The 27,207-nt window shown below is 40.6% G+C and overlaps 1 protein-coding gene across 1 annotated transcript in view; it reads right to left on the bottom strand.

Annotated features, from left to right (window-relative positions):
- The window catches only part of SLC4A4 (solute carrier family 4 member 4), a 349,538-nt gene extending 323,484 nt beyond the window's left edge, over positions 1-26,054 (bottom strand). Inside the window, exon 1 of the mRNA XM_081248819.1 lies at positions 25,919-26,054. The gene's annotated coding sequence lies outside the window, so the exon portion shown is untranslated. The remainder of the gene's footprint in view (positions 1-25,918) is intronic.
- Positions 26,055-27,207: the final 1,153 nt, after the last annotated feature.

Below are 27,207 nucleotides of genomic sequence, written 5' to 3'. Positions count from 1 at the left end.
GACCAAACAAATGATGCCGAATATAGTGAAACTGAGCGCATGTACTGATTATTTTAAATGGGCGCTATTATGACAATAAGTTGTTTTGAAAGCATAGCCATCTGCACCTTGGACAGGACCAGAACACAAAGTTCTCAGAAAACCAAAAAAAAAAAGCAGTGAAGAGCAAATTAATGAATCCCCCCCACCCCTGCAAAAAACAAGCCCATCTGTGAGTTTTAGTCTACAATCAACAGGACTGAGTAGAGCACAGGAGGACAGACAAAATTACTTCCAAATTTCTGTGATACCCCTGTAAACATCTGGAGTATTATTTTCAAGGTGCTCGAGGAGTTCACACAGTTTAATTTCTCAATATGCTTATAGCTAATAAGAAGATAGGTTATTATATCAAACTAGGTTAGAGATAAGACAGTTCAGACAAAAGGAAGTTCTAAGCACATGAAGAAATCACAGCAAAAGCAAAATCATAATCCAAGCTCCTAGTATAGAATTTATTTCACTGATAAGACGGCCACTGTGTCAACTGTGAATCCTGACGGTTCCCAGCCAGTGTGCTGGAATCACGTTCCAGGTGGGCTAAGATGTCCATCCTCACTCCAGGCAGGGCCAGGCACAGCCAGGGCCCAGGCCAGTTACCTCCATCCACAAGATGTCTAGACTGCTTACCCAGAGTGCCGTACAAATATTATTACTTACTAAGCATTCTATGATGTGACAAAAGTTCAAAAGCATTAGCAAATGAATCCGTCACTTCACCAACTTTTTGATCAGGAAATGCTAACAGAAAGTCCACAATGTCCCTGGAGTAGCGCAAATAACCACTCCCCCTCCATCCTCTTCCCTTCCCCACGGGGCCATTATTTTTCTAACAGCTGTTGGCCAGCGTCATCCGAGGCTGAGGATGACACACTTTCTGAAGTACTATATACAAGGCTGTGTAAACCAAGGTAGGAGGCCACAGCTGAAGGCACTTCTACATCCCTCAGTACAGGGTCAGTTGATGCCAAAGGGGGAGCCCCACGCCATTCAGTTCTGCACATGGACCACTCACAAAATGTACTGGGATGCAACGGGGTGCCTGGGGGGCACATTAAGAAATGATTGATGATCCCTGGTGGCGCAGTGGTTAAGAATCCATCTTCCAATACAGGGGACACGGGTTCGAGCCCTGGTCTGGGAAGATCCCACATGCCACGGAGCAACTAAGCCCATGCACCACAACTACTGAGCCTACGCTCTAGAGCCCGCAAGCCACAACTACTGAAGCCTGCGTGCCTAGAGCCTGTGCTCCGCAACAAGAGAAGCCACCGCAATGAGAAGCCCGCGCACTGCAACGAAGAGTAGCCCTCACTTGCCACAACTAGAAAAGCCCGCACAGAGCAATCATGACCCAACAGAGCCATAAATAAATAAATAAATAAATTTATAAAAATCAAAAAAAAAAAGAAATGATTGAGGCATACTAAGTGAAGTAACTCAGGCAGAAAAAGACACATATTATATGATATCACTTCTACGTGGAATCTAAAAAGTAATACAAATGAATTCCTTGACAAAACAGAAACAGACTTACAGACATTAAACAAACCTATGGTTACCAAAGGGGAAAGGGGGGAGTTTGGGATTAACAGATACACAGTACGATATATAAAATAAACAATAAGGATTTATTATATACCACAGGGAACTATATTCAATATCTTGTAATAACCTATAATGGAAAACAATCTGAAAAATATATATATATGTATAACTGAATCAATTTGCTATACACCTGAAACTAACACAATATTGTAAATCAACTACCCTTCAATTAAAACAGAAAGAAACAATTGAGGCATGAGTGCCAACTGAACCATCACAATGATACTGCGAGGGGGCAGCCTGAGTGGGAGCAGAGAAGAGGGAGGTTTCCGTCTCACCTTTTCATCTTTCACTGTATTTATCGGTACCCATCGTCAGGACAGCCAAGGAAATGACTGTTTATAAAGAGCAACCAGTGTGCAGTGAAAACTCAGCTCTCCACAGTAAGATGGGCCTGTGTGGTGGCAAAAGAGGTCCCTGGCTTCAAGCCCACCACCCGGGTAGCAGAGCTCTCTTGTGTCTGCAGATCCCCAAAACAAGAACAGAGACTTCCCTACTTCTGCTTTACTAACTCCTTATAACATGTCAGGAGCTGTACTCACAGGCCAATCCTTTACCAGACAAAGTTCAGGGTTACTACTAGTAATGAAAATAAAAGAAGGTACAAATTATATGCCAGTCAGCAACACAGTGCGTGTAGGATGATACATTAGTCTGAGATGTCATCAGGCCTTATAGTCCGATCTCATTTTTAGAAAACTTTCCCCAGCACTAGGGGAGTTCTAGCTTCACGGCAATCACTCTGCTGGGCTCTCTAATATCTATCCCATCCCAGTTTCCACAATGTGACCTGGCCTGCCCAAAACTGCACCTGGTACCCTATTCACATGTGCACACATACACACACACAAAGGCAGTATCATTATCATTTCAGAATATAGGCCAACACCTCATTCCCCTAGATTCAACCTCTGCCTCACACTTTCACTTTTTCCCCATAGTTCTCCAGCCCCAACGTAACTCTGCCCTGTGGAACCCGACTCTGGTCTTAGTGACTTCCTGGCTTTTCTGTCATTTCTGGTGAGACCCCCGGACCACAGCAAGTCAGCCCTGGTATTCACCTTCACCTTCTGCCCAGCCCTAGAGGACTGGGCCTCTTCCTTGCTGCTTTCCCAGCCAGGTACAATTTTGCCTAGATCCATTCCTTATCCTGGGGATTAAACACGGTAGGGTGACTATATTAAAACTAACCCTGAATCTAACCAAGTGAGAAACCAAATGCAGTGCATAGGACACTAAGAAAATACCAAAGTATTTCAAATCAGAGAAGAAGAATAGAGATATGGACCTCAAAATTACAGGGGGAAATTAGATAATTTTGGAATGAGGCCTGAATTAATTATTTCAGATGGAAGACAGACTTTCTGAGGGCAGACACACTTGGACAAGCAAAGGTTGGAAGGTTAGATTTTTCTTAGATGGCATCTAAGTTGTCTCTGTAAATGGCCCATGAGACATCCTGACAGTTGGCTGACTTCCTTGGTGATGTAGCACTGCAGTCATCACATCCATGAAGCTGGTTGTAGGTCTCACAACCCCTGACTTGGATAACTCCAAACAAGCCTCTGCTTTCTTTGTATCTATTTCTTCAGCTTTAAGAGACAAAGCTCACTTTTGCACAACCTCAGGCCTAAGAATGCTATGCTATGTGGCTCTGAAAAGATCCATGAAGTTCTTCACACACACAAAAAAAAGCATCAGATAAATTCGAGAGATATAATACCAATGTGTGTTTACTCCCAACCTATGCAGGTTTAAATTGACAAATGTTCCACCTTCTGAGCAAGAGACATTGATTTGTAAAGGTCTGTCTGCCTGATGAGGGCAGGGGTCCAACTCTTCAGGTTCATGCCCACATTTATCAGAAAGTTGTGTTAAACCCACATGTTTTTAAAACTTCCAAATGCAGCAACATTAAGGTCACTGCTATTTTGTGCCAGTATATTCTTAATAATATGGAGAGAAATACAACAGAAATCTGTTATAGACCCAAAATGTCTTTCTATCTACCTGATAAAAGTACCTCAGGAATGGTGTAAGCTATCATTTACCATTTCTATGTTTTAATTTTGCAAATTGTTTGGCGTTGCAGAGGCAGTCTATAAAAACTTCTGTATTTTAAATAAAGCACAGTAATGACAGGTTTAAATTCACCATGGTATAAAATCATAAGACTATCACTATGTCTTTATCTTGTTAAAACAAATAAAAATTATAAATCCCTTTACAGTCACCAACCAAAGCCCAAAATCTGTAGGAGCGAGCAAAGGAAAAGAGGGAAGCTGATTATGAAATGAGAAACTGTTTTATGAAGGTGCTTTTGTGGTAAAAGTGTATGATGCAGTCACCCTGGCAAACAAACGGAGTATTTGAAAGCAATCTAAAAACCACACGGATCTGCAAATGAATAAATGTTCCCAAGATAAATTACAAAGAAAAACATTCTGAATGTGACTTTTCTTTGTGGTACATTTAGCTGGAAGTCTGTTCAGATTTTTTAAACAATTCTTTGGAACTTTGATTATCCAGCACTCTTTCTTTTTCACTTTTTGACTCTGTTACTGTGGCTGTACACCTCCAGTTCAGCTCACTTAACTTTTTATTGAGGACCTACTCTGTGGTACTCCAACCCAGGGACTGGTGACACAAAAAATGAATAATGTACAACCACTTCATAGAGGAGATTATAGCCTACTAAGGTAGAGCCTACTAAGCTTATTACCAGATAATTCTGCATAGCTTCAAACTCCAAGAAATATACTTGTTCAAGAATAACAAGAGATATTGCTTCATCCTTTTTGTCTACAGACACACGATTCCCAGTAGCAAGAAGAAAGCATTCTCCTCAGCTGGGTTGGTTTCCCTAAGCTTCTACTTGGGGTGGGGATAAGGAGTAGAAGGAAAGAGGCAGAAAAAGAGAGAGAGATCAAATAATACATTCTTTTGTGAGAAATAACCCATAAGAAAATGTTTCCTGAAAAATTACCAATGGTTAGTCCTTTTAACACGCACCAATACATTGACTACAAACTCAACTTGCTCAAAAACACTTCAGCATTTCTTGCACTGGTCACTTTGAGTACACTGAGGTAATTCATTCTTTAGACAGTGACTACATAAATGCCACGATTTCTCCTTAAACCAGATAATGGCTATTCATCAGCCAAAAAAAAAAGGTAATCATGCCCTTGCTTACTAGCAATATCAAGTCTGGAAACTCCAGGAAAAAGCTGAGAGATATTCACCTCATGTCAAACGTTTTCTGGTCATGGCCAAGAGGATTACCCTACATTCAAGCGAGGGTTTTCTGAGTACCATCAGGGATCCTCAAGAGGTGGTACAAACAACCTGGAAAACTGATTTGGACATGCTAGAACCCAAATTAATTAGGTTAGCTTGCTTTTCACACAGCCATAAACAGGAAGGTGATTTCAAATGGAAGAGTCCAGATGATAATAATGAAAGCAAATACCACAACAGGAAGGAAAACCATAATTGATAAATCATTAAATGAGATTACCATAGTTTAGTACAAAAATAAATAAATAAATAAAGGAACCAAGTGTGCTTCCACACACTACAATACAGCCCTTTTAATGTAATGTGATAAACTGTGTAATGTCAGATTTTGTTTCCAATAATCCTTTTATAAATCTAGAGATATGATTAGCCAATAATAAGATATCTGTAATAGTAACCTTGATATGTCATATTATTTTAATTTCTCAAAGGAAAGAAGCCTTCCAAAAACTTCTTAAACCCAAATGCAAATTAAAGAAGAGAAAAAATAGAATTCAAGCACTAATTTTTCTAGATAGAGGAAAAAAGGCTTTCATGCAGTTCTTAAAAATACAAAGATGTTTGGAAGACTATGAAGTGATTCATAAAGGAGAATTTGAAGTAGCAAATTCTGCATCACTTTCCCACTTCCAGAGCTTCCTTTACCACTACAGAAAGATGAAACTTAAGTTGTTTTTTTTAATTTTATTTATTTATTTGGCTGCACCGGGTCTTACTTGCAGCATGCAGGCTCTTAGTTGTGGCATTCGGGATCTAGTTCCCTGACCAGGGATTGAACCCGGGACCCCTGCATTGGAAGTGTGAAGTCTTAACCACTGGACCACCAGGGAAGTCCGAAAAATTAAGTTTATTCACTGAATGATCTGATCTCAACATTTTAAAATTCATTTTACAGTCTGTGACCTTTGTTTAGTTTGTATGTGTGTGTGAAATGATGGGAAATCATATTTAGTTTTAAAAGCAACACTAATATGTACCTATAGGCATAGTTTTCTTTAAGGTTATGGAAGCATATCCTAAAAATTTATCCTCACACATGGTTACAGATTTTTTTAATTCTTATAACTCTGAATTAATAAGCTCAGAAATATTGTTTGGAAGACCCATGTGTCTAGACATATTAAATCAAATGAAACTCTCCGAGAGACTTCACACCAGTGTCAATAACATAAACCATCAATTCTCATTTATTCAAGGGAAGCTTATAGCATTTGGAGCACAGCCAACATCTCATTTCTTCTTGCTGTTCTTTCAGCCTGCAGTATCTTATCTATCTTATTGGTAGGCATCACTCCAGAAGTCATAATAAACTAACAATTATTAAGTCCTTGCCATGAGACAGGCACTGCTGTCAATATATGCTAGAGCTTTTGATTTTCCACAGTACCCTATGAGATCAGTACTATTGTTATGCTTATTTTACAGATGAGGGCCACAAGGATGCTGTTAATTGACTTGCCCAAGACCACAGTCATAAATGGCAAAACTAAATGACCATCTGGTCTGCTGCCAGAGCCTGAATACTTAAGCACTGCACGATATGCCTCCAATAGACAGCCATCATAGAGGAAATAAAACCTAAACCAAGAAATAAAACCCAAACCAATCAATAGAGTAAGAAACCACTCTCTCCTTTTTTTATATATATATAGAATCAAAATGAACGTGCATTTCATGGGTGAAATTGTTCCAACTATTCATCAAAATGAGATTTCATGTATTATCCATAGATTTTTTTAACCCACATATTCAATCCCAGGCCCTCAGTTAATTGAGAGGTACTGGTTTGATCTTTCTTATCTTCTTAGGTATTTGTCAAATCTAATACATATTTATCAAGCACTGAACTCAGCCCTAATTTTTTTTTTTTTTACTTGTGGCAAAATTTTGTTACGTAACAAAATTTTCCAACCACCCATTTTTAAGTGTACAGTTCAGTAGTGTTAAATATATTTACATTGTTGTGTAATGACTCTCCATAACTTTCAGCCTTAGTCCCTTTGGGCTGCTATAACAAATTATCACAGATGAGAAGCTTATAGACAACTGAAATTTTTTGTTCACAGCTCTGGAGACCAGAAGTCCTAGACCAGTCCATGCACCAGCATGGTCAGGTGCGAGCCCTCTTCCAGGCTTCAGACTTCTCACTGTATACTCACATGGCAGAAGGGACTACAGAGCTCTGTGGAATCTCTTACAAAAGCACAAATCCCATTCACAAGGGCTCCATCCTCATGACCTAATCACCTCCCAAAGGCTGCACCTACTAATATCATCACCTTTGAGAATTAAGTTTTCAACATGTGAATTTGGAGGGGGACACAAACATTCAAACCACAGCAGCCCTAAACACTTTTGAGGTCCATTTTGTCATACCATTTTATTCTTTATCAATGATTCATCTTTAAATTTCTGAAGTTGAGCAAAATCTTCAAAATAGAAGCGTTCGGGCTTCCCTGGTGGTGCAGTGGTTGAGAGTCCGCCTGCCGATGCAGGGGACACGGGTTCGTGCCCCAGTCCGGGAAGATCCTACATGCCGCGGAGCAGCTGGGCCCGTGAGCCATGGCTGCTGAGCCTGTGCGTCCGGAGCCTGTGCTCCGCAACGGGAGAGGCCACAGCAGTGAGAGGCCCGCGTACCGCTAAAAAAAAAAAAAAAAATTGAAGCGTTCTTTTAAAATAAGCACATATAAGACTCTGACATTATAAGCTAGTGATTCTTAACCTCTTTTGGGGCCATGGCCTTTTGAAAATCTGATGAAAGCTACAGATAATAACCTCAAAATAAAATGGATAGATGAATATATAATTTAAATGGTGCTCTATTTTCATGAGGTTATTGAACCCCTGCCCCCCAAAGGCCAACTCTGAACTCAAGCAAAGAACCCTAATTTTCTGGTATTATTTTGCACTAGTATTTACCAATCTCTTATATTGCAGTATTCTTTTAAATATCAAGCTTCCCCTAATGAGTGGTAATCAAGATGTTATTTGTAAAATTTCACATAAACATGATCTTATTTACAAAAATTAAATTAATCTACAAATATTCAGGAAAATAACTACATTGCTTATAAGAGGAACCCCACAGAGGCAAGGAATTCCCTTACTTCCCATAGGTATCACATATTCAATGAGCAGTTTCCCACAAAAATGCTATCAAAGTACCTCACGTCTGAAAGTAAGCTAAAGTAAAAATGCAGTCAAAGCTGCCGGTCCGTATGGGCATACCTTCTTCAGATCTGATAGCAAGAAAGCCCCATGACTGATTGTAGATAAGCTGGACCTGGTCACTACCTTTCCAAATTTAATGCACTGTAGTTAAATAACCATGTTCACTGGTTTTGATTGCATCATTGCACTTTCTGATGTTTCTGATAACATAAAACATTAGATTTTTAGAGGTGATATCCTAGAGCTGATGGGCTCTCATTTCCTTTCCACCCAGACTTGTGGGGGCGGGGGGAGTAGATAGCTAAAAACTAATGTTTTGTTTTGTTATTTGTAGGGGACTAAGTAAACATTGTTAAGGGACACTAGTCCACATTAAATATAAAATATTTTGTATATGTCACTGCTTTAGCAACACATGAATCCTTTGGATGCACTCTTCCAAAAACATATATACATACAAATTCTGTATACAATATCTGGGGGTTCATGAGCCCCAGCCTAAGGTCCAGCTGTGGACCCCAGACCTCAAAATTAAGAACCTATCTCTGCGTTCAGTAGACGAGTGTAAGCAGACACTTCTAAGATTTCTAGGACTTCATCTCCTTGAAATGACATGAAGAATCAAACTCTGGCTGCCTTAAAGGTGTTCATCATACACAAAGAAACTCAGCACTTATCAGAAACAATCACCACAGCATTCTCTTTGTTATCTGGTCAGTTTCTCAAAACATAAACAGTTTAGTTACTGCTCTTAAAGGAAGGCCCTGGCTCTTTTTCTGTTTCAAAGGCTGAGAACCTGAGGGATGGATAGCCTCCTGCGTCTGCCACAGTGACTTCATGCTGCATCTCTCCAGAGAGCTAATCAGTAGACATCCTGATGCTGGCAACACAAACGAGCCAGGAATTAGTCTGGCTAATGTAGGTATTGTCATCTGGTAAGCCGTGATCACCACCGGAAGCCACCCACCCCCCTCAAGGCTCTTGTCATATTGGTCATATTGCACCTTCACTTAAGACGTCCCTCTTCTCAAACTCCTTTCAGATTTATTAACGCCAGTGTTCAATTATCCATTTCATTCTCTACTAAATTAGCCTCTTATCTTCTTTCTTGTTCTCTAATTTTTTAATGTGTTTGTCTTCTATACATGTCACACAGCTCAACTGTCTATAATACACTATTCAATATATATACATATACATTTATTATTCCTCAGACTCCAAGGTTAAGTTAAAGTTATAAAAACTACTGTTTGAAAAATTTATTAATTTATTAAAACTGTTTTCAGAATGTGACTTTTTTGCCACTTAGATTTGTTCCCATTGTTCCACCAGGTTTCCCAAATTCTGAATTTGCTAGATGAGATGAGAGTGTACTAATTTCAGAGACTAAACTTACTGATACTTACTATTTCATTTTTCTTTTTTTTACAAAAAAAATTGTATTCCAAAATGATGAGCAGGCAGAAGTAAGATGAAAACAATGGGAACAATGAGAAGAAAAAGTTTTCAAATACTCAACATCCTTGGTTACTTTTCCCATGACCCTGTGATTGGAAACCAGGACAGCATTTAAAAAGCTGGTCACCTTGGAAAGCACAGAAACCTCTAAAAATAAAAATCAACATTTACAGACTCTGCCATAATGGTTTCCTGGTAAACAGAGAGACATGCCTGCGATTCTACCCCCCACACAGGGGTTGTGGCAATTAATTATTCAACATTTGGAAAGTGCTTTGGAGATAAGAAGCTGAGTGCTAAAAACCATAATCAATTTGCAGCAAACCGCACTTAAAGCGAACTCACCAGGTTTACAGTTGGAAACTGAACCATTAGTCTAAGTCCATGATTTCTTTTTCATTTTTTTTCCCCATTTCATTTAGACCATTAGACCAAACAGCTGACACCCATCTGGAACCTTCCTTTTCCTTTTGGTTAACCTTTGAGTATCACTGAGTAAAAACTAGCCCTTAATTTTCAAAAAAAAATGCAAATTCTAATAATGTGGTTTCGCTGGAATTCAGAGTGAGATGCTTATTATGTATCCTTCCTCTTCTATCTTTTATTTAAGTAATATAATAGTGAGTTTACTAAAGATTTCATATGTAAAACTCTGAGAGTAAAGTCTAGTTTAATGTATTTCTACTGTATTAGTGATCATTTAAGCAAACATTTAATGTCCATGACTGTACTACACGTATAAATTTAGATGAACAAGCTAAGAATTGGTTAACCTTGATTAATACTCTATATGAAAGTAATGTCCTTCTATTTAAATAAAAATTGTTAGACAATTTTTTCCTCTTATCTACAATATATTCTGGTTTTAATTTATTCATTTTAAAACTCAAAACAATGGCCCGAGACTGAGAATTTTTTTTCACCAGACTATAACTAAAACCCACATAAAAACCCTCCTGCATTCATGTTAAAAAAAAAAAAGAGGAGGCATGAAGTGGCTTCTAGAGAGTCAGTAGCAGGCCACGCTCTGCAAAGCAATCACATGGTAATTGTGGTTGGTTTGGGATTAAATAGACAATATACAAGATACAATCATTCTTACCCATGTCCATTTTGGAAACAATAAATAATTTTCTCCAAAATATTCATTTTTTACTTCATGTCTCCTACACATTGAAAGATCATATATACAAATGTCATAATTTCATGTTTTAGAGAATTAAATTCTGTACTGACATAATCTTCTTGGATATGAGACTTGTTTCCATTACATGGAGCTCAACAACATTTCTCTGAAAAGAGGGTTTATGTATTTTAATCCCCAAAGTGCACAGTTTTAAAAGTCATCTTTGGTTTTAGAAAGGACTTATTATGAGATGAGTTTTCACCACTTTAAACATTAATACCTTTTACACATCTATTAGTCAACCTTAAATCTTTTATCAATATTCACCCCTCCCAAAAATTCCCCCCACCCCACCAAAAAATAAAAACAAACAAACAAAAAACGTGGAAGTAAAATCTTAAATGTACTTGACATTCCTAATCTCAATAGGGGAAAAAAAAACCTTGCTGGTTGCTGAAGTGAGATTCTCCATAAGGCTCCCGGCTCACATAACAAAACTAACTATGGAATTCTGCATGGAACCCACAACGCACAGCTCAACCCAAAAATAAGGTAACACCAAAGCAGCTAAGATAAATTTTCTCATTGACTTGGCTTGATATTTACTATGTATTCCATATAATCTTCATCATCTATGGTTCACTGTATAATAAATATGTAGATAAATTATTTTTCATGGTTTACTCCGAATATTCTCATTTCTTTAAAAGAAATTGAGAATAGCTACAAGCAACTTAAAACTAAGGAAGAAAATGAATCCAAGGAAGGTCTTTTTTTTTTTTAATTTCATGAAAGGAAGTATCACAGTAGTTCCTCCTCTGCTCTGCTGGCTTTATTAGGATATGCCAATAATGGACTATTGGTGCAAAGAGAAGAAAAAGACAAACTTTATGTTTTAAAGAAGTGTTTTGTGGCACACATAATTAACTATCACTGCTTTAACGTTAACAGGGCAAAATAAACAACTTACTATGATATAGTTGCCTGGTGCGTAGGGGGTCAATCAACTAAGTCATTTCAAATGAAATGTTTTCCATTCATACAAATACAAAGGAGATAGAAACTGCCCAAAGGAATTAGACATGTCCCCAAGTGAATGAGAAATGAATTGGCAGGGACTGAGCCTCCATGAGAACATTACTTTGAATCAAAACCAAATTTCTAAAACACTCCAGGTGACCCTCTCTCTATTTATGGAATTTAAATACTGAAATGTTGAAAAGAATGATTCTGAAATGTTTAAGAAATGAAGCAATTTAATTAAGTTGGTAATGCTGTATTTACTGATTGTGTTGTAATGTTCAGATCTAGAACCAGAGTGACAGGAGAGACAAAGACCAAGACTCTGGGGACCTTCTGAGACGGACACTATCACCTGGCCATGAACTGCTGTCTCCTACGACTCCCCAACGCAACAGCAGAGGTGGGTCCATGTCCCATAAACTTGGAAGGTCCTCACCTAAGTTACTTTGAGGGAGGCTAAAAATGACACACACACACCCCTACCTAAAAATTTCATTCACCATATGCCCAAATCCTTCCAATTTCATCATCAGTGATTATTTCTTTTGCACCTTTCTTCCAGTAAAAATTAAAAATGCAAATACTACCAAAATACATAGTACACTAAATCAACGTTCTTACAAGGATATTGTCAGACTTTTTCCTCTTGCAAAGAAAATTAGAAAAAATTAACAATGACAGCATTAGCTTTCAAACTCAAATTATATTAAAAGAACCATATTATAAAGGAAAGGGAGAGGTGATAAAGTCAGGTATGATCATAATAAAGAACACCTAAATCATACTATGTGCTACAAACTTTTCTAAGCATTTCCCATATATTAACTCACTGAAAGCCTAGGACTTAGAGGAGGTAGATTCAGATGAAGAGCTGGAGCACTAAGGATTTGGGGGCCATGCGGTATCACCCAGATCTCCCCCTCACAAAGGAGGGGCTTCCCCATGGGAATGCTGGGTGACTGACAACGCCCAGCTCAGTCTTGCTCTACAGAGCCACCTGATTCAAAGTCAGTGCCCTGGCCAAGGGCGGCCCACATCTCACGACTGGTTGACATGGAGTCAAAAGGTCTGGCTCCCTTATCTCAAGATGAGGCAACTCTGAAGGGTCTCCTCAGCTCCAGAGCTCCTGAGGGGATCAGCAGAAGCCTTTGCTACCATCGACTCGACTTCAACCCCTCCTTGTACCCAGTCTAACTTCCTTCACTCCCTCACAGGTATTATACCTCAGCGCAAGCCCCAATGAACTTCCTGCCCAATCAGAACCCGTTTCCCAGGGAACCCAACCTAAGACCGTCCTGGAGGCAGGGCTCAAGCCCAGGCACTCTGGCTCCAGAGTCCATGCTCATAAACAGCACATTGAAATCCTGACAGTAACGCAGATTCAGAAAACAAGCTCAATGGGAGTTTCCACCGGCCTCAATACCTGCAGGTACAAAGAGGTCTTGGTGACAATAACTGAAATTTGCCACAGGACTGCTGGATCTCAGCAACCTTCTCTCATTTCTGGAGAATGTCAGTCGTGCTCACCACCAGTCCCTTCATGACCTTCTATTTGACCCTCTTCACTGAAGGCCAGTGACGACTGGAGAATGCCACTTTTCTGCCCAGGATGCTCTCTCCGGGTCTCCTTAATGCTTTAAACCTTCAAGGCACTGAAGCCCACAGCTACTGCCTCAGGCACCATCACGCCAGAGCTACAATCTGCTACCTGGATCCTGAAGCAGCCCTCTCCTGGCCCACACTTCTCAGACCACCTCATGAAAATGGGTCCTTCGGCTTTGTCTCACAGTCTCTCTCTCTCAATATGGCTAAGGCCTCCTCCCTAGGGCACAGTACCTTCCATTCCCCTCTCTCATCGTGGCCTCTAGTCAAAACAGCATTTCCTCATATATGTTCAACTCATGAGAACAGATACTTTGGGGGGTCACTGCCCACCATATAAGCAAATAGCAAGATCCTCCATCGCTGTTTAGACACAGCTAAGACACCCTCTTTACAACATAAAGGATAAGCAAAAGAATGTATAATGTACAGCAATATGGGAACACTTGGCACAGGAGCAATAGCTCCACACATCTCCAGCCCAAAGAGCATCACTGAACTATATAATGACCATGAGAGATGAACAAAAGGGAAAACTATATTCAATCGATTGTTAAGAAAGGACATAAGTGCGTGCAATTCAGAAACATATTTTAAGACGATTTTTTAAACATCTTTATTGGAGTATAATTGCTTTACAATGGTGTGTTAGTTTCTGCTTTATAACAAAGTGAGTCAGCTATACATATACACATATCCCCATATCTCCTCCCTCTTGCGTCTCCCTCCCACCCTCCCTATCCCACCCCTCTAGGTGGTCACAAAGCACCGAGCTGATCTCGCTGTGCTATGTGGCTACTTCCCACTAGCAATTTTAATTGGACGCTTAATTAGGTAAGCTTCAGTTATCAGAAAATTCAATTAAAGTGAATGCTTCATACTCTAATGACAGTAGATAAATAGATCACTCCTGCAATCTAAGCAGACAGATTCACAATTTCCCAGAAATGGGCTCTTCAAAATATGATTTCCCCTCCCTTGATTCCACAGACTGCAACCCATGGTACCTACTGCCCATACTTCAGGCATTCACACCATCCTATCACTGCTCCCCAAATCATCAGGGTCCTGATAGATCCCTTATCCCTGGACACCCACCTTAGAACCCTCACTGTCTCTATAGGACTAGGAAGTTATTCCACCAGCTCCCGATTCAAGCAACAACCTGCTTGAAGCCTGAGCCACGTACTCTAGCCTGGTTTTTTCTGCTGCTCTGGTTTTTATATAAAAGACACTGTGTTATTCAAGCCCACACACCCAAGTCCTTCCATCACAGAAGCTAAAAGCTGTGGGTCGAAAAGAAATATATGGCATTGGGCTTTCTGAGCTCTCTATTTAATCTGTGAACGTAATATTACATCTAAGGTATCTAACACACTGATTTTTAAACCTACAAAATAAATTTCACTTAGTTGGGAAAGCAAATTCTTTCAGAGTAGTGGAATTATCCCAAATGAACCCTGAACCAAAAGGGTTGGTTTTAATTCAGAAACACCCAATTTTATTTTATCAGCGGCAAGGGGTGGACTTGATTTAGAGAAATTTTACAGGGAGTGTTAAATGATTTGATCATTTTATAGCCTCAAGTGTAACAATGCACTTATACTAATACCTTCTGGTCAAGGTCAAGAGCTGAGATAAGACCTGCTGAGGCAGGTAAACTTTATAGGAAACAACATGTGAGGTCAGACCCACAATCCCTTAGACCACCCTTCAGTGACATCTGACAGTGACATCAAAAAGCAAGAAACCATTCTACAAAATGATAGGTGACTCAAACAAAGTGCTGTGAGAGAGCTCTGGGTCAAGAGAGAATACAGAATACTGTCCAAAGAGGTCTATTTACCAAACATATCCATATTCTCTTTTACATTGTATAAATACTTAATCTACGTAAAGATTTGTTCTGTGCCTCTTGAGAAGCCAGTTTCTCCTCTTAGGGTAAAATGCTGTTCACAGAAATATCCACTACATAAATTTAAACTCTAAACCTATTTCTCTCAGTTGTAAGCAGACCTCCTAGCACTGATGTTCTTGGATTTGGGGCAGAGTGTTCATGACTTTCCCTAGGCTTGGACTCAGACGTAGGTGAGGTCTCCTTTCAGACTTCATTGTTCAAGATTACAGCATTCAAGTCAATTTCTGTCTGTTCTCCTAAAGACAGCCCCCTTTTCTCATGATATGCAGTGCACTTCTCTAGACCTTTCCCAGTTATGTCCGTCTTGAGGTGCAAGACCAAACCTTCGAGGGAGCCATATAGGTAAGGCTCAAAAGATGAACACAGACATTCAACATTAAAAGACCCCTATTAAGAGGTGATAACTGAATTCAAATAGTATGTGTTCAAATGTAATATTTATCAATATACCAAAGAATAATCAAACATTGAGATTTCACTGGAAATACTACTCTATATATAACAAGTAAAACATCTATTCTAAAATGTCTCAGTATATTACGCATTCACACATATTATAAGGCACATAGATTATAAGGCAAATAATATACACCTAACACATAGACACATAGTGCAATGATATTCTCTCACCTTTACATAAAGCCCAGTATTATCACAGTGCCCTAACAGCAGTACCATAGAGTAGTCCTACTTTCCTCATTTATATTTGTATTACATCTTCCACCAAAGATTTTATGAGAACAACAACATCTGGATTTAAAACTCCTAGTTCAACATGATCAGTACAATATAAAAGAATGATTCAAGTGAGGCAAACACCAAATTCACAGATGTAAATACATAAGTGAATAAATGACTCTCCCCCTTGCCTACCACAGGAGATGCCCATTCAGGTTTACCAACTGAAACCCAGAAAGCACTAGATGTGCCTAATTTTGCCTTTTTTACAATATCTGCTACATATTCTTCAGAGAAGGCACAAAAATTACAATTCCTTTTAAACTTTTCTTTTAGGTAAATGCCTCTTTAGAAATCTTAAAAGCAGTGCTCACTGGGGGAAGCTGGGTCAAAGCTATGTAAAAACTGGACTATATTTTTCTAACTTCCTGTGAGCCTACAAGTATTTCAAAATAAAAAGATTTTTTAAGTGCTAGCAACTCATTTTTCATCTCAAAAAATCAGTACATAAAACTGTGTCCAATTCAGAAAACAGAAAAAATAGAGTCCTATCTAAATAGAACGGTTAGGTAATTTTTCCAAGGAACTATACAACATCACAACCCTAATTACAGAAGTTTCATCCCCAAAGTTACCAGATTCCAAACTTCATGACAACGAATTTCACAAGAAGTATTTGAAAGACCTAACAGCAATGATCAGAGCTACTACACTGGAGGAATTTCTCGAGAAGAAATAGACTTTAGATTAAATTGAGTGTAATGATTGGGCATCTCTGATTGGTCTGTCCAGATTTTTTAAGTAACTAATTATAATTCCACTAAATAAGTATTTTCACTATAAAATATGCTATCCACTGTGAGGACCACAAAAGATACCCTGACACAATTCTTACAGTGAGGAAGCAGAAAGTGTAGGAAGACAACATGAACCCATATGAAACAGGGCAGTGCAGAGCAGTAAGCAATAAAGTGATCAAATAGAGTGTACAATTCACTGCCTAATGTGTTGGCAGGAAAAAGTGGGAGTGCTTGAATTATATTTTCTTCTGATGTTTCTGGATGGGTGTTTTAGCTTCATCTCTTAATGTACTTTTCAAGGGAAATTATCTGATCTCATTTATCTAAATCTTTTGAGACACTTCCTATCCACCTTCTCTCACTTCCCTGGCAAAGGAGTTCAACTTGTAAAACTGCAAACGTGTGAGCTGTGTGTTTCTTCTCAATCTGTTAACGCTCAGCAATTTTCTAAAGGTGATTGTAATCAGTACTTCAGCCAACTCCTAACATGAGGCCCTACTCTCTGCTAACATCATGAGTGCTCATCTCACATTCCTAAGGACACAGTCTCTAGAGGTCAAAGGAATGAAGGCATTTCTGAAGCAGTTCTGCTGGGAGGTCTCGCGGCAGCTGCAGTCAACATGCAACACGCAAGGGGAGGGTTCGAGGAGGGCAGCCATCAACACTCAAGATACAGTCAAACTTCCAGGCTGATGATCTCACTCAGTCCTCACTCAGAACAAACATGTTTCACAAATAACGCTTTCAGAACTTCATTCATGATCATTCTGGGGTAGAAGGTACCAAAGCCTGGTTTGTGTTAAAGACATTAGGAATCTCCCCATCAGGCCATAGAGACCAACAGATTTCCATGCTGAAAAGCAGGAGATATGGAAGAGCTAATCTCACTCCCCTCTCATGGGATATCAGTTTAGATACTATAGTTGTCACAATCCTATTCTTTAAATAGTTGTTCTTCCCTAAATCCACAGCATCAATTTCTTTTTAAAGTCACATGTGCTGAGTAGACCCCAAAGGGAGGAGTCCTGCTTCCAGCTTTTAACACAGCAATAACCAGACATGCCTGGGTGCTTTTGTTTTTAAAGGACCCACTTTAACTTCTCACAGGAATGAAATCACCCAGAACAGAAGATAAGGTTTTCTGAAATTCACTATTTTTAAAACAGTAGTTTAACAAGACTCACTATAATTACCCTTTGTATTTCTTTCAATTTTCCATAGCATTATATCTGTAACAAGGAAACAAAAGTTGTCTACTATTCCAGATGATTCAATTTGTCCAGTAAATCACTCTAAAGCAGCCACATTCGGGTCAAGCACATACGAGGGATGCTACCTAAAATGTAAACGTCCTCATAAAATGTAGATTGACTTATGTTATTCTGAAGCAATACATGTTAGATACTCAGTAATCTGAGTACCACAAAACAGTTATACTTAAATGATAAAAGCCAACCAACCAACACTACCACAACCAGCTCTCCAGAAAATAAAAAAACTCAAATATAAGAAAAAAGGGAAAAAAATCAGTCTTTGGGTAAGAAAATCTAATTAGATTTCCATATCAAAGTCCAAGTTTCTTCTGCTGCAAGCCTGATTTTGCAAAGGGATACCTACTGTTGTTTATCATGTAATTCTCCAAAAAAAAATCATACAAATTTTCATTCTATTTCATTTAGATATAAATACAGGGCACTAAACTCCTTTTCATATGAAGAAAAAGGAGGATCAGAAAGTCAAACCAAAGTTGAGAATCAGACCTTTCAAGGGATTAAGAATCGCTGCTTTACACAAATGTTCATAAGGTATATGCTTCATGTTTGCTTCTGATAATAGAATCAACATATCCGAGAACCACCTTAACCATAGTAAGCTGAAAGGGCTCTCTACAAGCTCCAGTTTTCAGCTGTATTTCATCTTTAAATATGCCATTTTTCACGAAACATGGTTTCCAAGGTATCAGCACTGGAAAACCCACTACAAGATTTTAAATCTGGAAATTGTTGGCCAGCATTCTAATTATAGAAGCAAAATATATTCCGTGTGTAAGCTCTGGGTGCTCACCCATGGGGTAAAGAGCACTATAATCATTTTCAAGGATTCTCCAGGTCCTGTGTGTGTTATTTGGGGGCATAAATTTGATATGAGCTACATAGTGAAACGGGTGATCTCAAGCTGCTGGCTACTAGACTCAATTTTTCAAGCTGATGTTTAATAAACCCTGTTCCCAACTCAGCTTTAGCAATAAAAAGTAAAAGTTCTAGAGAAAAAAATGTAAAACACAGTTTGAAGCATGCAGAGTTAACAGCTCAAAAAGGGTGCTTAAGTGTGTTGTTCATTCATTCAGCAAACAAGCATCTATTACTATGTCAGGAACTGCTCTCAGTGTTGGAAATTCAACTCAAGAGTAAGATATGTTTAGAACACAACAATAATAAAATAACTAAAATATGTATAGCCATTTACAGTTCTGAGCAAGGTTTTATAAATACCACCTCATCTGTCTCCCATAATACCTCTAATGAATTAGGTTTTACAGCCATTTTAATACTAATGAAAAAAACAAGAGATCTATTACAGATGATTTTCTAAATTCTCCTAATCAAATAGCTCACAAATAAGAGAGCCTGGTCTCCAACTCATACCTTCCAACTGCACATTTCCATCAGTCACTGGGCAATACCACCTAACAAGGTACTCTACTTTTATGGTAAGCACAGAGGACACATTCTGTATGGTTTCGAATGTTGTGTTAAAGCTGTTTTTTTTAAGGACACAGTTTCACAGATCCAGACTATGGTATTTACAAGTTCAAAATGTTTCTAATCAAACAGGATACTACAAAAACTGGTTAGAACCGACTAGGCCCAAGATGTTGTAAGATTCGACTTCCAGGAGACCTTGAACCTCAGTATATGCTCATCATAATATATTAGCATGTGCTAAACGACACGCCCACAGGTGCCAGTCCAGAGGCTGATCATAAAGGGGCAAAATGTGGGCAGTGGCCCAATTCCTGGAAATCCCCACCCCTTCCCCAAAATAGGTGGAATAATCCTCCCACTTGTTAGCCTATGAAATAACCCAGCCCATAAAAACTAATAACCCTATACCCCTGGGCTGCTCTCACCTTCTGAGATAGACCACATTCTGCCTATGGTATGTGTATCTCTGAATAAACTCACTTTCACTTAAAAAAAAAAAAAAAAAATGTTTCCTATCTCTTCACCCGTTTATTTCATTTATTATACAGAAACATTGATGAATGAGTTTGTCTGGTTAGCTTAGCTTTCTAAACAAATAAGGTAAGTTTACCCCCCAAGTACTAAAATCTGTAACTTGGGATAACATACTGGGCAGAAACTCCATGAGCAAGAACCCTGAACTAGTACTTCCCAAAAGAAAAACAAAAGCCAATCAACATATAAAAAGGTACAAAAGGTACTCTGGGAAATGTAAATTAAAACCACAATGTGATACCACTATACATCCACTAGAATGGTTAAAATTAAAAAGAGATGATACCAGCTGTTTGTAAGGATGTGGGGCAGCCAAAACTCTCATAAGATGCTGGTACCACTTTTGAAGGAAGGCACTATCTACTAAGTCTAGCTCACCAATTCAACTCACAACACACACATCCCAAATTCCCACATTTACCAAAAGACATACGTAATAATGCTCAGAGCAGCACTTTGCATAGTAACCAAAAACTGGAAAAAAACTCAAATGTCCATCAAGAGTGAATTTATTCAAGAGTCCCTCATGAATAAATTGCAGAATTCTTATAAAGTGGAACACTATAATGCAATCAGAATAAACAAACTGTTGCTATGCACAAAACATGAATGATTCTCACAAACATAACGTTGAGCAAAAGCAGGCAGGCACAAGGATATACAACTTTTCTGGTAGAAAGTTCAATAAAAGGTAAAAGTAACCTGCAGTCCCAGAAGTCAGGAGGGAAGCTACTCTTGGGGAGGAAGGAGGGGGCTTCTGGCTGCTGACAATGGTCTACATCTTGGCTTTGGTGCTGGGTCAGAGCTGTATTCACTTAGGTAAATCACTGAGCTATTTACTTAGAATTTAATGGCATGCATACTTTTCTATACACACGTTACATTTCAATAAAAATGTAAATAGATAGGAAGACGGGAAGGAGAAAGAAAAGAAAGAAGGGGAGGAAGCGGAAGGGAATGTATGAAGTGATGCTATCAGGGCAGCGTAGAGTCCAAACCACCAGGCTTCCTTTCATTCTTACATCTGCTATTAGTAGTTAGTCTACCTCTTCCTTTACTACCAAGCTGTTCTCTGGCACTTTTCAATGTTATCCATGCAACTGCCAATATCAGGCCATTTCTATCTTCTAATTTGTAGTTTTCTGTTTGCTCTAGGATTAGAAATATTATAATCAGCCGTGGGAACTGTATCTGAATTAAAGAGTAAACAGAATCTGAGAGATGTCCTATGAGTAAAGTGAGTCCTCTTTAATGATGTCTCTTTTTTTTAACCCTCTATTTTGCCTGCTCAGAGGCTGTTTTGCTGGAAGAATATGCCAAATATAGGAGTTCCAAATAGATGAAGTTGTTACTGGGCCCTATCCATGAATACTAGGTCTCCAGGCCAAAGCTAGAATTAACAAACATAAAATTCCAGATCCCACAAGTTTACTTATTTGCAAATAGTATAAGAGAATATCAGGCAGTGAATATATTTATAAAAAAGAAAAGAAACTGCTAACTTTTTTTTTTTTTTTTTTTTTTGGCTGCTTGGGTCTTCACTGCTGCGTCCGGACTTTCTCTAGTTGCTGCTAGCGGGGGCTACTCTTCGTTGCAGTGCACAGACTTCTCATTGCGGTGGCTTCTCTTGCTGTGGAGCATAGGTTCTAGGCGCGTTTGCTTCAGTAGCTGTGGCACGCAGGCTCAACAGTTGCGGCTCAAGGGCTCTAGAGCGCAGGCTCAGTAGTTGCGATGCACGGGCTTAGTTGCTCTGCAGCATGTGGGATCTTCCCTGACCAGGGCTCGAACCTGTGTCCCCTGCATTGTTAGTCCAACTGCTAACTTCTTACCCAAGACATTATGAACAGTTTTTCTAATTGTGTCACTCACAGAACATCATATCAGTTTCAAAGAATATATTCCTTTCTCATTTTGTATTTTTATTAATTTTGATTTTTCAAATCCCCCAAAAAAGTATACTAAAAGTTTTATTTAAAACTTTTTTAATGTTTCCAATACAGAAATTCAAGTGAAACAAAGGATTTTCTACACAATAATCCACAAAGTCAAAAAAAAAAAACAAACCATGAAATACTAGTTGGTGATTATTTCCTTTTATATCCTAATTTCATGTAACTTCTTTCTGTATCCATTCTCCATGAAAAACAAAAGTTAGCTCTCAAGCCGGGAGCTAGAACGGGCACACACAAACTGAAAGCTTCACCTGCGGGCACTGCAGGACCTGAACTAAAGAGGAGACAGGTGGGTGCCTCCACTGAACAGAATTACCTACAGGAATGGAAACTCTCACTTTACACCAAGATCAATGTTCACCTGCTTTAGTATCTTAAAAGCTGTGACTAAAACAATACTCGTTCACTTGATAACAGCCATTCAATAAACAGGCGTCACTAGTTCAAAGATGAAATGTTCATTCCCACCTCCACCAATAATTTCCCACTTAGTTTAAGAAAAGCATACAAAGTTCGCTGTCTTAACTTCCTCATCTTTTCAACAAGCATGATAATCCCTTACATCTACTTAACTTTCAGGAAAGAAGAAAAAGATGGATGTTTTGGCTTCTGAAAACAACTATAGATGTACATGGTTTCACCATTATTAGTTCTATCACCATCTTTTCGAACACATAACTTAATCCAAAGGCAAGTAAGACCTTATCATTGAGGGATGAAATTATGAACATCATGAAGAAGATTGGAAGAAAAAGTTTTCTCTCTTCTTTGTCACAGCAGGTAAGTAAATCCATCACCATTCATAGCTGGCTGTCCTTTTGATGCCTTGTTTGAAATGCCATTGCACTGCTGAGACTAGAGAAATGCAATAAAAGTCATTGCCACAAAATCATTATGACAGTCATAAATATGGTTTCAGATAAAATAAAATCGGCTACCTCTACAAATGAGTATTATTCGTGCACCTGTGCATGTGCATGTGTGTAAATGTACATCAGACAAAAGAACTGGGTAAAAGGTGGGTTAAAAGAATCCATCTCCACTGCTGCAAAAATAACTAACGGTGTGCACTACAGAGGATAAAAAATATCATCTTAATGTTAGAAGGACAGCAGCATATTTTCTATTTGTGACATAAACATATCAAATGCTTAGCTCTTGGGAGAAAGGCAAAAGTGTATGTGAAATACAACTTAGCCCTGACCTTATATGAAAAAAACATTATTCTTCCCCTCCCTTAAAATTCCTGAATTATGCAAAAAGTTCCTGAAAGTAGCAAGATCTAGTTTAGTTTTGTAAAAGTCTTACTAACTTCCTGGATGTTCCTAAACTATGTGTTTTGCTAAATGGCTTCCCCAACATAGATAAATGTCATAAATCACAGGTTGGCCTCAGAAACTGCAGCAACAGTGAGAACCAAGATAGGTGTTCCACTTACAGCTTCTTTTGTCCCATCAAATCATGTGCCCTGATTCTTTCCATTTAGCAATCAAGGAAAACCTCCTTAGAAACTTTCATCATCATTAGATTTTTCTCTTCTCAGTTTGTTCTTTCCACTCCCAATCTTTATAGCTATCAACTCCAGTCTTGGCTTCTATTCACATTAAAAATGAACAAAGAAACGCTCCAAAACAAGAAGATGATGTGTGTTGCCACACTTAAGGAGCAGTGAATTCTCACAGGACTCTCTCCCCTAACAACAGTAGTCCTCGCGGACTGCAGCGCCCTCAGAGGCAGGCAGAGAAACCTGATTATCTACATGATTCAAAAACTTATGTGTATTTCCTTTCCTTAAGTGCTGTGTTTTCTTTAAGATGTAAGCTATGACCTGACTTCCACCTTGTTATCAGAACAAGGGATCAGAACCTTAAAATTATACTTGCCGGAGCTAAGTGAAAAATGAAATTACCACCAGAGTGTGCTGGAAGTTGTCCCAAAGGTTACCCGTTTCTATCACAATGTTTTCTCTAAATGATTCCCTGTATTGCTTTCACACACTGTTCTAAACCCAAAACATATTCTAATCATTTAAAAGACTAAACTAATAACACTAACATTCAAACATTTGAAGTCATTTTATGTTAACAAAATGAACTAAAAGAGATCCATATATGTTAGTAAGACTCCAGAATGACCCCTAAACATTAAATGATACCCAAAACCTCATTTTGAAAACAGCTTCATGCAAAATATTGGGGGGTTCTTGGTCTTCTGTTTTCACAAAGGTAGACATGCCTGGAACTATCAAAATATCCCATCTTATCCCTCCCACCTCCACTCTGATAAATACCCTATGCCTCAAGAGTTCATTAGAGTACTACTTTCCTCTCTCTATCCATATATGTGGGAGTTTTTTGTCATCTTACCAGAGACCCTGAGATAAAGTTAAAACTCTTCAATTTCAAGTTGTAATAGAAAGAGAACAGAATCTTATCACTATATTTAACTTTAAAATGAAAGTAAAAGTTTTTTTTCCCAGTTGTTAAAGCTATAGGAAAAGAAGTAGACATGCTTTGACTGAAGTTATACTAATAACCTCAATCTAAGTGCAATAATGACCATGAAAATTACTTAAATGTTAATGTGATGGATACAAGGAAGAGAGAGTTCTTAAGTCAGAAACCTTTTCAAAAGACATTACATTGGCCATAAGAAGCTACTGAATACTGCTCTAACTGCTTTGAACAATCTATTCAAACCAAAATGAAAAACTAAACCCTATTGAGCAATGTACACTTAAATTTAATTCAGGTAGTATTCGAACTCCAAGTCCCAGATACATGAGAAAAAGGGAAATATGTTACAATGCAGTGTCTCTTAGGAAAGGAATTGTTCCAGGATTTGAGACAATGTATGTTTGGCACAGGCCAGTGTTCATGATTTCCCATTGGGAGCAACTTTCTCCAGCACTGAAGTGAAATGGAAAAAGAAATGAGGAGGGTAAACCAGAATTATAAAGTGCTCTTCATCATCAAGCCTGGAAAGAGCTTGGTGCAGGCCAATTATGAAGGCAAGGCCTGGAGAAGGAATGAGGGGTGGACAAAACAGAAAAGTTTTACATGGAACTTTAAAAAATGGTTTACGATGGTAGAACAGAGGTAGAATGGCTTCCTTCTCCATCTCTCATGTCAAGTTCCGGGTTTTTTTGTTGTTGCTGTTCTTTTGTTCTTTAATAACTTTCCTGCTTGTGGTGCTTGCTGCAGTTTGCTGATGTAGTTCCCAACTCCTGCCTTCCTTTGGTGACTCTTATTAACGGACTGGCAAAGGCTGGGTAAAATGCACTTAAGAAAAAAGAAATCACCTCTTCTTGGCAAGACGCACATGCTGCCCAGTACCTGAGGAAGAGCTCCACTGTCGCCGGCCAAGAGAAATCCCAGTTTAACCTCTGCCTACCCTTTCCAAATCCATTGCAAATAATTGTGTGTGTGCCACTTGCAGAGAATCTGCCTGACTCACCCCCGCTTTCGGCGTGCCAGGGAAAGATGTGAATGCTCCATCTCGGAGCTGGCAGTAAAGTGGGGGCCGCAGTCTCGGCGGCACCTAAAGATCCCCCCCCAAGCCTCCCCCGCTAGTGGGTTTGGGGACGTTACCCTCTCAAGCAGGTGCCCAACCACATTGGGGCCACCCAGGCTCACAGGAACACACGTGTCACTGCGCCGGAGCCCAGCCCGCGGGGTACAGTGGCCCCCCCAGTCCGGGCGGCAACGCCGGGTTACGCGCTGAGGGCTTTACAGTGGGGGAGAAACAGGACCACCCAAACTCTTCCTCTAAACGCGAAGAAGAAAAAAAGTGCTTTTCCGCGTCCTCAGCTTGCACACTCCGCCAGCGCCCAGCCCCGGGGATGCCCGGCCCTCAACTGACCTCTCTTTCCCTCCCGGCGCGCACCAGAGGCCGCCTGAGCCCCCTCCGGGACCTGCCCGGGCCCGCCGCCCCAGCGCCCGCCGCCCGCCGGGAGGCGGGGGACTTGACCGACCCTCCCTCCCCGGCCCCGGCCGGGCGCTCACCTCCTGGGGTCCGGCTTCCGTCGCTCCTCCAGTTTGGCGGCTGAGTGTGGGGCTGCAGCCGCCGCCGCCGCCGCCTTCGCCGCCTTCGCCGCCGCCGCCGCCACCGAAGCGCTGCCCGGCGCGCCGCCGGGGCTGGAAGCTGGGGGCCCGCGGGATCCCCGGAGGCGCGGGCTCGGGGCGCGGCGGGGCCGAACCGCGGGAAGTTGGTGCGAGGCGCGGAGCGAGCGGGGCGCGAGCCACCCGCGCCCAAGTAGTCACAACTTTGCCGCCCGGGTGGGTGCGCGCTCCGGAGCGGAGGGAGGCGAGGACGGGGCGAGGGCGCTGGGGCGGGAGGGTCCTCGGAGCCAGCAGGACGGGAACCTGAACGGCCCGCGAGAAAAGGGGGGAGATAGCGCGGGGAATAGATATCTACACGGCCCGCGTGGTGAGCGGCCAGTGAGTGTGGGAGAGCGCGGGCGTCTACTCTACTTTGCCTTCTGCAGCTCCTGCATATTTATGGGGATCGCCGACGTTTCTGCCAGTAACTAACACTGCAGCGGCGGTGCCCGGCCTGGACGCCCCTCGGGAGCGAGCCCGGGGAGGGCGGGGGGATCGGAGAAAGCGGCGGTGGCGGAGGTTGTGCCACGAGCGCGAGCCCGCGATCCATATTTAAAGCCGCGACTGGCCTCGGCCGGCCCCCTGCCCTGCCCTCGCTCGCGCGCGCCCGGCCCCCACCGCTCCGGGCCGCCGCTCGGCGTCAGCAGCCCGGGCTTCGGCGGCGGCGGCGGTGGCGGCGGGGAGGGGCCTCGGGCCGCACCGCCTCTGCCGGGGGCCCCGGCTTTGCGCGCAGCGCCCGGCTGGAGCTGACCGAGGACCCGGCTCCCGACCCGCCGCCTTCGCCTTCCTGGGTTCCGTCTCTCTCACGCCCTGAGCGGGCTGCGAGGACCAGCTTTTTGTCCTATTCGCTAGAGTTCCCCGCTGGGGAGAGCTTATTCTCTCTTGCAGAACTGAAGTTGCTGGCATTTCCCAGCCCCAGGTCACTCTTGACTCTACTTCATAAAACTTGAGGAATATAGCTAGAGAGAGTGCTGCCAGCACACAGTATTAAGACATCGTACACCTTTAGCAGAGGATGTCTGGGGAGAGCACGGCTCTCCACCTTGTCCTTCGCTTATGTCACTGGACTTCTGTCGTCCTCAAGCAGTTTGGGAAACATCTTTAAGCCATCCAAGGGAGTTTCTTGAGGATATAAAGGGATTATTGTATTTACTGTGTTCCTAAGGCCAATTAGAGTTTAAGTCCCCTTTGCC

This window comes from Mesoplodon bidens (genome assembly GCF_964165515.1).
Source record: "Mesoplodon bidens genome assembly, chromosome: 1".
Classification (NCBI taxonomy): domain Eukaryota; kingdom Metazoa; phylum Chordata; class Mammalia; order Artiodactyla; family Ziphiidae; genus Mesoplodon; species Mesoplodon bidens.
The sequence above is the reverse complement of the archived record's forward strand: the minus strand, read 5'-3'. Positions and strand labels throughout refer to the sequence as shown.